Source organism: Bubalus bubalis, chromosome 14 (assembly GCF_019923935.1).
Source record: "Bubalus bubalis isolate 160015118507 breed Murrah chromosome 14, NDDB_SH_1, whole genome shotgun sequence".
NCBI classification, from domain to species: Eukaryota; Metazoa; Chordata; class Mammalia; order Artiodactyla; family Bovidae; genus Bubalus; species Bubalus bubalis.
In genome coordinates, this window is record NC_059170.1 from 29,060,041 (window position 1) to 29,077,538 (window position 17,498).

Genomic DNA, 17,498 nt, shown 5'->3' on the forward strand with positions numbered 1-17,498 from the left:
CTTGCCTGGGAAATCCCATGAACAGAGGAGTCTGACAGACTACAGTCCATGGGGTTGTGAAGGAGTCAGACATGAATTTTTAAAACACACCTTTTTCATACATATATGAACAATTTTTCTAATAGGTGATACATGCACACTGTGCAGCAGGAAAAATGTGCAAAGCTGATAAAAAGACACTACATCATGGCCCCTCCCTTCTTCCCCTCTGGTTCTCCCTGGAGGCAGCCCCCACAGGGACATGAGTGACCAGTTAGCCCTTTTGTGAGCACCCAGCCCTCTGCCTCTCTCTGCAGCTCAGTCCCTCCACGACAGGTTTGCTCACTGGAGCCAGGTCCCAGGTGGAGGTCCTCGGCAGGTGAGGTTAAGGTGGGGAGAGGCTCCTGGACTCCCAAGTGGGTCCAGCATGGCCACAGGAGCCCAGCCTGGATGAATGGGCATTGGCTTCTTCCTGGAGCCTCCCGCGTGGAGCCCAGCAGGCAACCCTGTGATTTTAGCCTGTAGGACCAAGCAGAGGGACCGTCTGCTCTGCAAAACACGAGGTGGTAAATGATGCTGTTTGGTGCTGCCATGTCACGGTCACTTGTTGTGGCTGCCGGGGAATCAGGGAATTGATACACGGCCTGCTGTGTGCTTCGCTACAGCTCCTGCAAATCCACGTTCTTTTCCCTTTTTTTGCTGTTAATAGAAACTTTTGCAATGTGTCCCGGCACCCTGTGTGGTGAGCCTGCTGTGCAGGTCAACCCACTTGTGAGCCCTGAGTTAACCTTCTCCTGTGAGCCTGCAGAGGCTGCGTCTACATGAGAGCCTGCCACTGATGGGGAGCTGCCTCAGCCGCCCCAGGACTCCCCCCACAGGGACCACTGCCTGATTCTGGGTGCTGGGAGGCTGTCACCTGCTTTGTCCTGAGCTGGTGGCATCCTGAATCTGGATTGGGGGCCATGAGGGAGATGGGACAGGGTCTCTGGCTCCCTGTCTGCAGGGAGGGGACACCTCTGAGCTCCCAGACCAGCAAGGCCCTGCTCTCCACAGCACTCCCGAGGATGATGGCTGGAGGGCAGGGCAGGCCTGGGTCAGCACAGTCAGCAGTGAGGAGGCAGTGGGGAAGACATGGCCATGCACACACACTCCTGCTAGTTCCAGGATGCAGCTGGAGAAAAAGGTGCCAGGTGTCTTTGGGGGTGATCCCAGAGCAGGTCAGGGGGCAGTGAGAACATCTGTGGGTCCTGGAGGCTCCACCAAGGACCCCTCGGAGATGGTGCTGGAATGCTGATAGGCTCTATCTAGGGGTGGGGGAGCAGGGGCTTGCCCCAAGGCCCCAAGCAGCAGCAAAATCTGCTCCAGCTGTTAGCATCCACAGGTGTACAGAGCAAGCCTGGGGCAGGACAGCTGCACGTCTGGGGCGTTCCTCACTCAGACACCCAAGCAGAGGGACCCAGTCCACCCCTGGCCTCTGCAGGTAGGAGCAGGCCTGGCCCACCACTGGCACTCGGCAAATATTTGCCAAATGAGGCAAATCTATATGGGCTGAAATGGAACCTATTTGCAATCAATGGTTGTGTTAAAAATAAAGTGAAGGGCCAGCAAGAGACAGAGTGGGCTTCCATTTGGGCTTTTTTTTTTTTTTTATAACTAGGGGAATTACAGATGGAAAACCAAGCTTCAGGGCAGAGGGCATGGGTGGCTTCTCCACACAGACTTTGTAGCCAGAATGTTCTTTACCATGTCATGATTACTTGTTTTTATAATAATCATCTTCATCAGCATAGAAACGCTATTTATATTCTCCAGTTCTTTATGATGAAAAATGTCAAACATATAGAAAGGCTGAGAGAGTGTACAGTGGGCACCTGGATGCACGCTAGCTGGATTCAACAATCGTGAATAAAAAAATTCTGCATTCTCTTTTAAGTCTGCTGGGAGGTCAGAGATTAGGACACAGCAGGAGGGAAAGCTGGGCCTGGGAGGTACATGAGTGCTGGGAGAGGATGGGGGACAGGGAGGTACTGATGCAGTGGGAGGGGAATGGGGGGGAATGGGGGTGGGACAGGGTGACTGAAAGCCCCCAGCATCCCAGCCTGAGGACCAGGTGATGAGGCAGGAGAGAGGGGCAGTTCCACGTCCACTGCAGCCACCCCCAGGTCTGGGGGGCTCCCCCTAGCGGCTGCTTCTCTGGGGAAGCTCCTGACCAGGAAACAGAGGCACATCCCCCACAGCCCCCAGTGGGGCCTCAGGGAAGGTTGCATCTGTTGAGCACTTTGTAAGTCAGTTGTGATGTGTCAGGTTCTTGGGAAGCCATGACAAGTGCTGAAATCACCCCCAGAGGAGTCACAGTATCGTTGCTCACTGTCTCAGGCTTGGCAGCCTTATGCGCCAGGAATTTCAGGAACTGGGAGGATCCACAGTGCAGCGGAGCACCAAGGCCATGGGGGCAGCTGGCCAGGGATGGGCTTCTTCCTTGAGCCCCCTCCAGCTGGTACACCCATGGAATTGGGCTTCTGTGTCCAGGCTCAGACCATGGGGACCCCACCTTCCCCCAGCCTCCCCAGGATGACACATCCAACGGCTTCCCTGAGGCCTCAGAAGGCAGCAGCACCCGCCTTTCTCCTCCAGCTCCATGACCAGAAAGTAGATTCTCCTTAATTACTTGGAAATTTCAGACAAAGGCAAAGCCCAACTTCCCACATCCCTGGTGAGGACAGTCATCACAGCGAGTGGGACTGGGCCAGACAGGCTCCAGTGCCCAACAGAGAGGAAGCAGCCCATGTTGCCATGGAGGGGACAGGCTCACAGCCCTCCACCCTGCCTGGGACCAGGGGGACTGCTGTCCACTTCTCAGATCCCGAGCCTCAGATGGAGGAACCGAAGGGTCTGTAATGGGCCATGGCCTGGCTTGGACAGACCGACGCCAGGAGATGCTGGGCTCTGAGCCCGGCATTTGCCTCGATCCCAGGAAGGCCTGACACTGCCATCTGTTCTGACTTAACCAGCTCTGCACGAACGGCCGCCCTGCCACAGCCTCACACAAACCTGAGATCAAGGAGGGTGTGTGTGGGTGCCCTTGACAAGGAAGGACAGGGGCCCTGGGACCCAGTTACAGAACTGGAGCCCTGGCGATGGGGGGTTCTCAGAAGAGAGCTGCATAGGGACCCCTCCTGAAAGTACCTCAGCCCTCCCACCCATCCCCCAGGGGGCGGCCTTCCCACCTGCTGAGGCTGATCCAGCTGGTGACAATCAGTGTGATCCCCCTTCCCAGCAAGGGTGCCTGGACTGGAGGGACAGAGGTGGAGAGCAGGGGACCCCACCTGCCCCAGCACCCCTGCTCCCTGTCAGTTTTGGGAGCCCTGACACCTGAGCCAGCTAGGGTCCCTTCTGCTGCCTCCCAACACACAAACAAAGGAGAAGACGCAGGGCGGAAGAAAGGCCTCCAGCCAGGATGGGCATGAGCTGTCTCATGGAGAGTTTTCAAAGCCTCAGTGCAGTCTTTGAGAATGAACGTGGAAACCTGCCTGCTGGGGCCATCCCAGCCATCCTGCATTGTGCCTCCTCGGATGTGCCAGGAGCTGCCCTGGCTAATGCTGGCAGGAGCTGAGTGCCCAGAGGTGGGCAGGAGTCCTAACCAGGACCCCAGATGAGGCGGATAACATGCAGCTGTTTGAGGACAGCCCCCACCTTACGCTCCATCTCGGGACCGACTACACTCACAGCCCACACTGTCCTGGCTCCAGGCGGGCAGGGGCTGCCCAGGATCACAGAGTGGGTTCTGTTGCTGCCAGGAGCCCTGGGGAGCCCAGGCTGAGGCTCGGGGGTCCTCCCCCTCCTGTATAAGATGGAGGGACAGGTGGGTCTTCATGACCTCGTTTCTCCAAACAATGTTGGAAGCTTCCGGAAGCACCAGGACCTATCTCTATATGAGTTCTCAGAATCCCAGAGTGGCCCCCACCCCAACAGACCCCCCACCCCATCACTGGGGCTATGTGGCCCTTTCAGATATTCCCCCAGTGCTCCCGGGAGACCCCTGGTGACCCCATGAGATCCTCCAAGGGGTCAGCCCCAATAGTCCTCTCATTTCCCCTCTGCCTTCCCCCCACCACATGCTGACCACCTCCATCTGTGAAATGGAAATCATTTACTTTCACAAAGCAGGTTTGGGGAATTAGTTTAATCAGAAAGGCTTGCTCTGAAGTACTAGAAAGGCCATGATTTGGAAATCGATCATGTATGAAATTACACAATGCTGTTTTTTAAATGAAACAAAGCCTACTGCTGGTAGGTTTCCTTCACGTGTCTTTTGCCCCCTTCCATCTCTCTGTATTTAAATTTCAAATAATTTCAAACTCAACTTGTGTGCCTTATATGAGTGTTTTGCCCAACCCCACCCCCACCTCCAGACCCGTGAGGTTGCTGTGTCTGCCCACATTTGCTTCTCAGCTTCTGTCTCTCTAAGGATCCTCTCCTCGACTGTCTGAGATCACTGCTTTCATGGACTTGAATTATTCAATAAAAGTAAAAAGCAAGTTCAGACAGCACAGCAGGTCCAGAGGGGAGGATCACATGGTGACAGCCTCTCCCGGCGGCATCTGGCTGAGCACTGCATTCTCGCAGCTGTCTGGGCCACTGCTGGGCCAGGTCCTCCTCAGATTCCTCCTGTTACCCTCCGTACTCCCTGAGGGCTCTGTCTCAGGGTTTCCTCCTAGGTTTTCCAGGTCCCTATGGCCTGTTAGTGTGCACGTGCCTGCTAAGTCACTTCAGTTGTGTCTGACTCTTTGCAACCCCATGGACTGTAGCCCACCAGGCTCCTCTGTCTCTGGATTCTCCAGGTAAGAATACTGGAGTGGGTTGCCATGCCCTCTTCCAGGAGATCTTCCCAACCCAGGGATCAAACCCGCATCTCTTATGTCTCCTGAATTGGCAAGCGGGTTCTTTACCACTCGCGCCACCTGGGAAGACCTGTGGTCTGTTAGTGTCCCCTAAAAATTCATGTGTTGAAACCCTAACCAGCAAGGTGACATGTTAGAAGGTGGGGCCTTTGGGAGTGATGAGGTCATGAGGATGGAGCCCCACGATGGCATTAGTGCCTTTGTAAAATGGACCCCAGAGTTCTCCCTCACCCCCTCCACCTTTTGAGGATGCCAGGAGAAGATTCTTGTGTACAGCTGGGAAGAGGCCTCACCAGAACCCACCTGTGCCAGCCCCCTGATCTCAGGCCCCCAGGCTCCAGGGTTGTGAGAAATAAACATCAGTTGTGGATAAGACCCCAAGAGTGTAGGGTGCATTACCACAGCCCAAGCTAAGACACAAGGTGACTGTGAGAACCTTAAATCTGCTGTCATCTTTATTTTGTGATTTTTCAATGTTGCACATGTTCTCAACAGTGGTAGACTTGCGGCAGATGCTCCTTCCTGACATCCCCCCACCCCAGCCCATTTCCCTTGGTCAGAGTGTCACTTTCCATCTTGTACGGGATGCCTTTGAACTTTCAAGAGAACAGCGGAGCCTGGAGACCGTCCACCCACCCCTGCCACCAGTCACCACGTCCCGTCACGTATCTGATCCAGGACTTTTGCCTTCCGCTCCATGGCACAGTCAAGACTTCCTCTTTGGTCAACAGAGATTCTAACCAGGTGATGCTGATCCACAGCACCTAAAGGTTATGATGATGGAGACATTATTTTCCGAGAAGCCTGGTGTTGTGTTAGGCCCGGGATAGGGATGCAGGTCTGTCGCTACCCACCACCAAGCACCTGTGCCTGTTCTCCCCTCAGGGGTCACATCTGGCTTGTGTACCCCACACGGCCTCTTTCCGGAAGCTGTTGTGCCCAGGGAGGCCCTGAGCCTGACAGCACCTGGTCCCCAAGCTTGAAGAACACGCAGGCGAGCTGACTCTAATTTAGCATCAGTATCCTTGTGAACATCGATGGTTGGAGGTAGCCATCACTCTGGGTCTGAGTCTCTAGGGGCCAGGCCTGTTCCTCTTCTTAAACTCCTGTCTTTTGTTCTTGTCCCTGGGTCCTGAGATGTCACCAGGAGAGGCCTTTTGCATCAGTCCTGCCTGGCATCCCTGAGCCCAGTGGTCACCTCTTTGTTGCCCTGCATTGTGTCCATATTTGAGCTGCAGTTCGTACCTGCCCCCTGCGGCCCATGCTCACGACCCGACCCTCAGAGCCCATGTCCTCCCTTCTCAAAGTGGACAGAAACCAGGCCGAGGCCCAGATGTTGTGGAACCCAGGTCCATAAAAAGTGTGGAGCAGAAGGGATCTTAATGCAGAGTGACTTTTCTTGCCGTTGAAAGAATCACTCCTTTACAGACAACATTTGCCATTCTCCACCTTGACCCAAAGAATCACCTCCTTCTGCTGTTTGTGTGCAAGGAAGCAGAGCTGGCTTCTGGAAACTGAATTAGTGGGGAAAGATTTCATCGTTCTGAATACATTCCAGCCTGGCCAGTGCCACTGAAACTGACTTGAGAGCCAAAATAACTGGTCACCCCGGCACAGCCTCCGCAGCATCCTGTGATCATCACATCACCATCCTGCAGCGAGTCTGAAGTCATAATTGTCCCTGGGCTCCAGCAGATCCAAGTGGATGAGAATAACTGTGGAAAATGATGCTTGACTCACCATCAACAGTGGGAAACCCTCATTTAAAAGAAGAGAACAGAGTGTGAGGGGATTAGGAGGGCCTCTTGGGGGGGGCAGGCAGATGCAGTGCTGAAGTGGCTCTGAGTCATCTCGGGGACAGGGGTCTTCACAGCTGACTTCAGTGAAATGCCAGCCTCCAGAGATCAAGGTCTGCTCCTTGCCCACCCTCCCGGGGTGGGACTACATAAGGGGAAAAGCTGAGAATGAAGCGTGTTGTCAGCAGTCACACTCAGCTCTGTTTTCCCTTCTGCACCTGGCAGGCCCCCTCCCCACACCTTGAACCCCCCAGCCCTCAGCCATGATCCCCTCCCCCAGAAGACACTCCTGCAAAGGGGTCCCTGGGACCACAGGAGGAAGGGGGAGGGGAAGGGAAAATGAGTACTGTCCCAGGGGCCCCACCCTTAGAGAGGTAAGAGGTGGGGGTGGGTGCTCTGGTGTCACAGGAACAGAGCACACAGCCTGGCCCCTCACCTGGAATATCCAGCCCATCTCATTTCCCCACCACAAAGGGGATGGTGAAGCCCCTGCCCGGGAAACCTTCCCTCCACTTCCTGTCTGCTCAGTCCCTGCTGTCACAGGTGAGGCGACCAGTCCTCACAGCTGCGACACACCAGCCAGACAAAGACCATTCCAGTAGGGCCGGCTCCGATAACAGCTGGCTGTGACCCAGGGCTGTGACAGGCACGCATCCCACGACAGGCAGAAAGTGTGCAGTCACTTCCCCCAAGAGACCAGAAAATAAAGATGGTAAGCAGCTGCTCAGTTCATTCCCCACTTCGCTGGAAGGAGCGAGGGAGGCAGTCGGGAGGCATCTCCCACCAAGTTCCCCTCTGAGACCTCTGGAGGGGGAGCTGTGTATACGTGCATGTGTGTGCACGTGCATGTGTGTGTGCACATGTGTGCATGCATATGCACGTGGAGGCAGAGCCTGCACTGCTGACAAGTCCCAGGTGAAGCCAAGGCTGCTGGCAAGAGGCCAATCGAGCAGCCCAGGTCCATCAGAACTTGCACACCCTCCCACAGGCCCAGGGACTCGAGAAGCACATGTGGGCAGGCTTCCAGGTGGCTTCTCCTGGCACAAACAAGCTGAGGATCCGTCCCTCGAGAAGGATGGCTTGCACCCTCCCTGGGGCCCTGGGCCCCTACAGTACCAGGCCTGGCAGCCAGGACTTGGCTCCCCTTGGCTGTCCTCAGTCCCCTTACACCTCCTAATGAGCCCCCTGTAGTGCCAGGGCCACCCTGTCTCTCACTCTACAGTCACTTCAGTGGGAGGCTAATGGAACACCATGGACCTGGCAGCTGCAGACCAGAAGATGATTCAGTCAAAGGCAGCCGGATTGTCAGATAAGATATGGGGTGCCTCGTTAACCTTGAACTTTGCATAAACTGTGGATAATTTGGGGTATAAGTCTATCCTGTGCAATGTTTGGGGCATATGTATACTGCAAAGTTATTCATTGTTTATCTGAAATTCAGATTTGACTGAGCATCCTCTGTTCTTACAAGTTGAATCTGGCAACCCCCTCAAAAGAAGCCAACCTCCCAGTCAGGAGTGACCAGCAACTGAGCCTTGGGCCCCGTGGGTGGCCTGGTGGGAACTGTACGAGGGAAGAGTGCTGACCACGGAGGCTGGCCCAGCGGCAGGACAGACATCCCCAGGGTCATCACAGTGATTCCTTGTGTCCCTGGTCTGAGGAATTGGACTTCCTTTTCAAAGCACCCTAACTGTCTCCCTTGGGTGGGTGGGCCAGGTCCCAGAGAACAGGAAATGCCTTCTCTGGGTGCCTGCCTGCAGGAGCCTAGGTTTGGGTCTAAATAGTGGGTGGGAAGTGCCCCCTAGAGGCGCAATGTGGAGATGCAGGAGCCTGCCCTTGCAGGCTCCTCAGCCTGGGACTAGGGTGACAGCTGTCCTCCAGGTCCAGATTTCAGGATGAGGCCAGAGGACTGCCGTGGTTGAGCAGACTGATGTGGGCAAGCAGGACCCCCAGCAACCCCCCAGATCCTCCTCCCAGGTCTCGGCCTGGGAACCAGAGGGAGGCCCCTGGGGTGGCAACCTGGGACCTGAGAGTTGAAGTCCGGGCAGGAGAGAGACAGGCAAAGGTGGGGGGCATTTGTGGCCCCTGGGGCACAGGAAGACCAGAACAGGCCTGCCTGGTGAGCTAGGAGGAAGGGGTCACAGGAGGGTGGCTTCTGGAGCTCAGGTCCTGTCCTTGACTAGGGAACTGTGGCAAGGTTGCTGATGGTGGATAGATGGAAAGGTAGGTAGATTGTAGCTTTATTTCTTTTCAAAGTTTGCTTTTAATACAAAGTACCTTTTGCCCTTTATCCATTCTCTGTGGATTCTATTCCTTTTTCTTGGGGCTTACTTCCACAAGGCTTCCTCCTCACCACACACATGTGCGCACACACTCACACCCCCACCACGCACTTCATGTCAACTTCCCCTCTCCCCACAAGCCTCTCCCAGAGCTTCCTCCCTCAGCCCATCTGCAGCCCCCAAGGGTGTGGCCACATACCTCCCACCTCACACAGGAAGGGCAGGGAAGCCACACGGCTCCTCACACACACAGGGTGCAACGACTTTGGTGTCACGTCTGTCGCGTGACTCTACTTGCTCTCTCACTGTCAGATGGGGAGGAAGCTCAGCGTCATTTTCCCTTGATTAATTTTTACTGAAGTATAGTTGATGTACAATATTATATGTCATAGGTGTACAATATGTGCTTAATCACTCAGTCACGTCTGACTCTTTGTGACCCCATGAACAGTAGCCCACCAGGCTCCTCTGTTCATGGGATTCTCCAGGCAAGAATACTGGAGTGGGTTGCCACTTCCTTCTCCAAGGTGTACAATATAGTTTTTAAAGTTTATACTCCATTTATAGTTTTTATAAAATATTGGCTATATCCCCTGTGTTGAATAATATGTTTGTGTAACTTATTTTATACACAGTGGTTGGTCCCTCTTAATCCCCTGCCTCTGTATTGCCTCTCCCCACTGGTAACTGCTAATTTATTCTCTATATCTGCATCTGCTTCTTTTTGTTACATTCACTAGTTTGTTTCATTTTTTAGATTCCACATATAAGTGATAACATACAATGTATCCTTCTCTGTCTGACTTCGTTTCTTTCACTTAGCATAATATCCTCCAGGTCCATCCATGTGGCTGCAAATGGCAAAATATTATTTTTTATGGCTAACCTTTGGAGAAGGCAATGGCATCCTACTCCAGTACTCTTGCCTGAAAAATCCCATGGACAGAGGAGCCTGGTGGGCTGCAGTCCATGGAGTTGCTAAGAGTCAGACGTGACTGAGCGACTTCACTTTCACTTTTCACTTCCATGGATTGGAGAAGGAAATGGCAACCCACTCCAGTGTTCTTGCCTGGAGAATCCCAGGGACGGGGCAGCCTGGTGGTCTGCCATCTATGGGATCACACAGAGTCGGACACGACTGAAGTGACTTAGCAGCAGCAGCAGCAGTATACCGTTTATATATATATATATATATATATATATATATATATATATAGTCCTCCCTGGTGGTTCAGACGGTAAAGCATCTGCCTGCAATGCAGGAGACCCGGGTTCGATTCCTGGGTCGGGAAGATCCCCTGGAGAAGGAAATGGCAATCCACTCCAGCACTCTTGCCTGGAAAATCCCATGGATGGAGGAGCCTGATAGTCTACAGTCCATGGGGTTGCAAAGAGTCAGACACAACTGAGCGACTTCACTTTCACTTTTCATATACATATACCAGTTCAGTCAGTTCAGTTCAGTCACTCAGTCCTGTCTGACTCTTTGCGACCCCACAGACTGCAGCACGCCAGGCTTCCCTGTCCATCATCAACTCCCAGAGCTTGCTCAAACTCTTGTCCATCAAGTTGCTGATGCAATCCAACCACCTTATCCTTTTATCTTATCCCCTTCTCCTCCTGCCTTCAATCTTTCCCAGCATCAGGGTCTTTTTCAATGAGTCAGTTTTTTGCATCAGGCGGCCAAAGTATTGCAGTTTCAGCTTCGGCATCAGTCCTTCCAATGAATATTCAGGACTGATTTCCTTTAGGATGGACTGGCTGGATCTCCTTGCAGTCCAAAGGACTCTCAAGAGTCTTCTCCAACACCACAGTTCAAAAGCATCGATTCTTCAGTGCTCAGCTTTCTTTATAGTCCAACTCTCACATCCATACATGACCACAGGAAAAACCATAGCTTTGACTAGATGGACCTTTGTCGGCAAAGTAATGTCTCTGCTTTTTAATATGCTGTCAAGATTGGTCATAGCTTTTCTTCCAAGGAGCAAGCGTCTTTTAATTTCATGGCTGCAGTCACCATCTGCAATGATTTTGGAGCCCCAAAAATAAAGTCTGTCACTGTTTCCATTGCTTCCCCATCTACTTGCCATGAAGTGATGGGACCAAATGCCATGATCTTAGTCTTTTGAATGTTGAGCTTTAATCCAACTTTTTCACTCTCCTCTTCCACTTTCATCAAGAGGTTCTTTAGTTATCTCTATATATACACCACATCTTCTTTATACATTCATCTGTTATTGAAGACTTAGGTTGCTTTCATATCTTGGCAATTGTAAATAATGCTGGTATCAGCGTGCATGTACCTTTTCAAATTAGTGTTTTTGTTTTGTTTTGCTTTGGATATCTACCCAGGAGTGGGATTGCTGGGTCATATGGTAGTTCTATTTTTAGTTTTTTGAGAAACCTCCTTGCTGTTGTCCACAATGGCTGCACTAATTTAATTTCCACCAACAGTGTACAAGGGTTGCCATTTCCCCACATCCTTGACAACAGTTGTTTGGTTCAGTTCAGTTCAGTCACTCAGTCGTGTCTAACTCTTTGTGACCCCATGGACTGCAGCATGCCAGGTCTCCCTGTCCATCACCTCCAGGAGTCCACTTAAACTCATGTCCATTGAGTCGGTGATGCCATCCAACCACCTCATCCTCTGTCGTCCCCTTCTCCTCCCGCCTTCAATTGTTACCAGCATCAGGGTCTTTTCCAGTTAGTTGGCTCTTCACCTCAGGTGGCCAAAGTTTTGGAGTTTCAGCTTCAGCATCAGTCCTTCCAATGAACATTCAGGACTGGTTTCCTTTAGGATGGACTGGTTGGATCTCCTTGCAGTCCAAGGGACTCTCAAGAGTTTTCACCAGCACCACAGTTCAAAAGCATCAATTCTTCAGCACTCAGCTTTCTTTATAGTCCAACTCTCACATCCATACAAGACTACTGGAAAAACCATAGCTTTGACTAGATGAAACTTTGTTGGCAAAGTAATGTTTCTGCTTTTTAATATGCTGTCTAGGTTGGTCATAACTTTTCTTCCAAGGAGCAAGTGCTTTTTGATTTCATGGCTGCAGTCACCATCTGTAGTGATTTTGGAGCCCCCCCGCAAATAAAGTCTGTCGCTGTTTCCATTGTTTCCCCATCTATATGCCATGAAGTGATGGAGCCAGATGCCATGATCTTAGTTTTCTGAATGTTGAGTTTTAAGCCAACTTTTTCAGTCTCCTCTTTCACTTTCATCAAGAAGCTCTTTAGTTATTTTTTGCTTTCTGCCATTAGAGTGGTGTCATCTACATATCTGAGGTTATTGATATTTCTCCCGGCAATCTTGATTCCAGCTTGTGCTTCATCCAGCCCAGCATTTCTCATGATGTACTCTGCATATAAGTTAAATAAGCAGGGTGACAATATACAGGCTTGACATATTTCTTTCCCTATTTGGAACCAGTCTGTTGTTCCATGTCCAGTTCTAACTGTTGCTTCCTGACCTGCATATAGGTTTCTCAAGAGGCAGGTCAGGTGGTCTAGGATTTCCATCTCTTTCAGAATTTGCTAGTTTGTTGTGATCCACACAGTCAAAGGCTTTGGCATAGCCAATAAAGTAGAAGTAGATGTTTTTCTGGAACTCTCTTGCTTTTTCAATGATCCAGCAGATATTGGCAATTTGATCTCTGGTTTCTCTGCCTTTTCTAAATCCAGTTTGAACATCTGGAAGTTCATGGTTCACGTACTGTTGAAGCCTTGCTTAGAGAATTTTGAGCATTACTTTGCTAGCATGCGAGATGGGTGCAATTGTGTGGTAATTTGAGCATTCTTTGGCATTGCCTGTCTTTGAGATTGGAATGAAAACTGATCTTTTCCAGTCCTGTGGACACTGCTGAGTTTTCCAAATTTGCTGGCATATTGAGTGCAGCACTTTCACATCATCATCTTTTAGGATTTGAAATAGCTCAGCTGGCATTCCATCACCTCCACTAGCTTTGTTCATAGTGATGCTTCCTAAGGCTCACTTGACTTCACATTCCAGGATGTCTGGCTCTAGGTGAGTGATCATACCATCATGATTATCTAGGTCATGAGGATCTTTTTGGTGTAGTTCTTCTGTGTATTCTTGCCATCTCCTCTTAATAGCTTCTGCTTCTGTTACGTCCATACCATTTCTGTCCTTTACTGTTGCCCATCTTTGCATGAAATTTTCCCTTGGTATCTCTAATTTTCTTGAAGAGATCTCTAGTCTTTCCCATTCTATTGTTTTCCTGTTTCTTTGCATTGATCACTGAGGAAGGCTTTCTTATCTCTCCTTGCTATTCTTTGGAACTCTGCATTCAAATGGGTATATTTTTCCTTTTCTCCTTTGCCTTTTGCTTCTCTTCTTTTCACAGCTATTTGCAAGGCCTCCTCAGACAACCACTTTGCCTTTTTGTATTTATTTTCTTGGGGACGATCTTGATCTCTGCCTCCTATACAATGTCATGAACCTCTGTCCATAGATCCTCAGGCATTCTTCCAGATCTAATCCCTTGAATCTATTTTTCACTTATACTGTATACTTGTATGGGATTTAATTTAGGTCATACCTGAATCAGATCAGATCAGTCGCTCAGTCCTGTCTGACTCTTTGCGACCCCATGAATCACAGCATGCCAGGCCTTCCTCTCCATCACCCACTCCCGGAGTTCACTCAGACTCCCATCCATCAAGTCAGTGGTGCCATCCAGCCATCTCATCCTCTGCCATCCCCTTCTCCTCCTGCCCCCAATCCCTCTCAGCATCAGAGTCTTTTCCAATGAGTCAGCTCTTCGCATGAGGTGGCCAAAGTACTGGAGTTTCAGCTTTAGCATCATTCCTTCCAAAGAAATCCCAGGGCTGATCTCCTTCAGAATGGACTGGTTGGATCTCCTTGCAGTCCAAGGGACTCTCAAGAGTCTTCTCCAACACCACAGTTCAAAAGCATCAATTCTTCGGCGCTCAGCCTTCTTCACAGTCCAACTCTCACATCCATACATGACCACAGGAAAAACCATAGCCTTGACTAGATGAACTTTTGTTGGCAAAGTAATGTCTCTGCTTTTGAATATGCTATCTAGGTTGGTCATAACTTTCCTTCCAAGGAGTAAGCGTCTTTTAATTTCATGGCTGCAGTCACCATCTGTAGTGATTTTGGAGCCCCCAGAAATAAAGTCTGACACTGTTTCCACTGTTTCCCCATCTATTTCCCATGAAGTGATGGGACCGGATGCCATGATCTTCATTTTCTGAATGTTGAGCTTTAAGCCAACTTTTTCACTCTCCACTTTCACTTTCATCGAGAGGCTTTTTAGTTCCTCTTCACTTTCTGCCATAAGGGTGGTGTCATCTGCATATCTGAGGTTATTGATATTTCTCCCGGCAATCTTGATTCTAGTTTGTGTTTCTTCCAGTCCAGCGTTTCTCATGATGTACTCTGCATATAAGTTAATAAACAGGGTGACAATATACAGCCTTGACAAACTCCTTTTCCTATTTGGAACCAGTCTGTTGTTCCATGTCCAGTTCTAACTGTTGCTTCCTAACCCGCATACAAATTTCTCAAGAGGCAGATCAGGTGGTCTGGTATTCCCATCTCTTTCAGGATTTTCCACAGTTTATTGTGATCCACACAGTCAAAGGCTTTGGCATAGTCAATAAAGCAGAAATAGATGTTTTTCTGGAACTCTCTTGCTTTTTCCATGATCCAGCGGATGTTGGCAATTTGATCTCTGGTTCCTCTGCCTTTTCTAAAACCAGCTTGAACATCAGGAAGTTCATGGTTCACATATTGCTGAAGCCTGGCTTGGAGAATTTTGAGCATTACTTTACTAGCATGTGAGATGAGTGCAATTGTGTGGTAGTTTGAGCATTCTTTGGCATTGCCTTTCTTTGGGATTGGAATGAAAACTGACCTTTTCCAGTCCTGTGGCCACTGCTGAGTTTTCCAAATTTGCTGGCATATTGAATGCAGCACTTTCACAACATCATCTTTCAGGATTTGGAATAGCTCAACTGGAATTCCATCACCTCCACTAGCTTTGTTCGTAGTGATGCTTTCTAAGGCCCACTTGACTTCACATTCCAGGATGTCTGGCTCTAGGTGAGTGATCACACCATCGTGATTATCTGGATCGTGAAGATCTTTTTTGTACAGTTCTTCTGTGTATTCTTGCCACCTCTTCTTAATATCTTCTGCTTCTGTTAGGTCCATACCATTTCTGTCCTTTATCGAGCCCATCTTTGCATGAAATGTTCCTTTGGTATCTCTGATTTTCTTGAAGAGATCCCTAGTCTTTCCCATTCTGTTGTTTTCCTCTATTTCTTTGCATTGATCACTGAAGAAGGCTTTCTTATCTCTTCTTGCTATCCTTTGGAACTCTGCATTCAGATATTTATATCTTTCCTTTTCTCCTTTGCTTTTCGCTTCTCTTCTTTTCACAGCTATTTGTAAGGCCTCCTCAGACAGCCATTTTGCTTTTTTGCATTTCTTTTCTATGGGAATGGTCTTGATCCCTGTCTCCTGTACAATGTCACGAACCTCATTCCATAGTTCATCAGGCACTCTATCTATCAGATCTAGGCCCTTAAATCTATTTCTCACTTCCACTGTATAATCATAAGGGATTTGATTTAGGTCCTACCTGAATGGTCTAGTGGTTTTCCCTACTTTCTTCAATTTCAGTCTGAATTTGGCAATAAGGAGTTCATGGTCTGAGCCACAGTCAGCTCCTGGTCTTGTTTTTGCTGACTGTATAGAGCTTCTCCATCTTTGGCTGCAAAGAATATAATCAATCTGATTTTGGTGTTGACCATCTGGTGATGTCCATGTATAGAGTCTTCTCTTGTGTTGTTGGAAGAGGGTGTTTGTCATGACCAGTGCATTTTCTTGGCAAAACTCTATTAGTCTTTGCCCTGCTTCATTCCGTATTCCAAGGCCAAATTTGCCTGTTACTCCAGGTGTTTCTTGACTTCTTACTTTTGCATTCCAGTCCCCTGTAATGAAAAGGACATCTTTTTTGGGTGTTAGTTCTAAAAGGTCTTGTAGGTCTTCATAGAACCGTTCAACTTCAGCTTCTTCAGTGTTACTGATTGAGGCATAAACTTGGATTACTGTGATATTGAATGGTTTGCCTTGGAAACGAACAGAGATCATTCTGTCGTTTTTGAGATTGCATCCAAGTATGCATTTCAGACTCTTTTGTTGACCATGATGGCCACCATCATGGCCACTCCATGATGGCCACTTCAATTTAAGTCTGAATTTGGCAATAAAGAGGTCATGACCTGAGCCACAGTCAGCTCAGTCTTGTTTTTGCTGACTGTATAGAGCTTCTCCATCTTTGGCTGCAAAGACTATAATCAATCTGATTTTGATATTGACCATTTGGTGATGTCCATGTGTAGTCTTCTCTTGTGTTGTTGGAAGAGTGCATTCTCTTGGCAAACTTCATTCTGTACTCCAAGGCCAAATTTGCCTGTTACTCCAGGTATTTCTTGACTTTCTACTTTTGCATTCCAGTCCCCTATAATGAAAAGGACATCTTTTTTGGGTGTTAGTTCTAGAAGGTCTTGTAGTTCTTTATAGAACTGTTCAGCTTCTTCAGCATTAGTGGTTGGGGCATAGACTTGGATTACTGTGATATTTAGTGGTTTGCCTTGGAAATGAACAGAGATCATTCTGTTGTTATTTGTCTTCTTTTCGATGACAGCCATTCTGACAGGTGTGGGTAATATCGTGGTTTTGACTTGCATTTCCCTGTTGATTGGCAACATGAGCATCTTTCCATGTGTCTGTTGGCTGCAGACATTTTTTCTTTAGAAAAAATGCATTTTTTTTCCTAAGAAAAATGTCTATTCAGTTCTTCTCACCTTTTTAAAATCAGGTTATTTGTTTCTGATGCTAAATTGTGTGAGCTGTTTATGTATGTTGGATATTAACTCCTTATCAGTCATGTCATTGGCAAATACTTTCTCCCATTCAGTAGATTGTCTTTTTGTTTGGTCAATGGTTCCCTTTGCTGTGCAAAAGCTGTTAAGTTTAATTAAGTCCGACTTGTTTATTTTTGCCTTTATTTCCTTTTCTTTAGGAGACTGATTCCTGCCCCTCCCCCTCCCCCACCAAATCACTATGATTTATGCCCAAAAGATTTCTTCTTATGTTTTCCTCTAGGATTTTTTTTTATGATTTCTGGTCTTATATTTAGGTCTTTAACTCATTTTGAGTTTATTTTTTTATGTGGTTTGAGAAAACTTTATAAACACATTCTATTTATCCATAGCTGTCCATTTTCCTAGCACCACTTATTGAAGAGACCTGTCTGTCCTCCACTGTATATTCTTGCCTCTATTGTTATAAATTGATTGATCATGATCATGAGGGTTTATGTCTGCACTTTCTATTCAGTTCTGTTGCTCCGTGTGTCTGTTTTGTGGCAGTACCATACTGTTTTGATGACTGTAGCTTCATAGTATAGTCTAGTGTCAGGACACATGATTCCTCCAGATCCGTTCTTCTTTCTCAAGATTATTTTGGCTAGTCGGGGTCT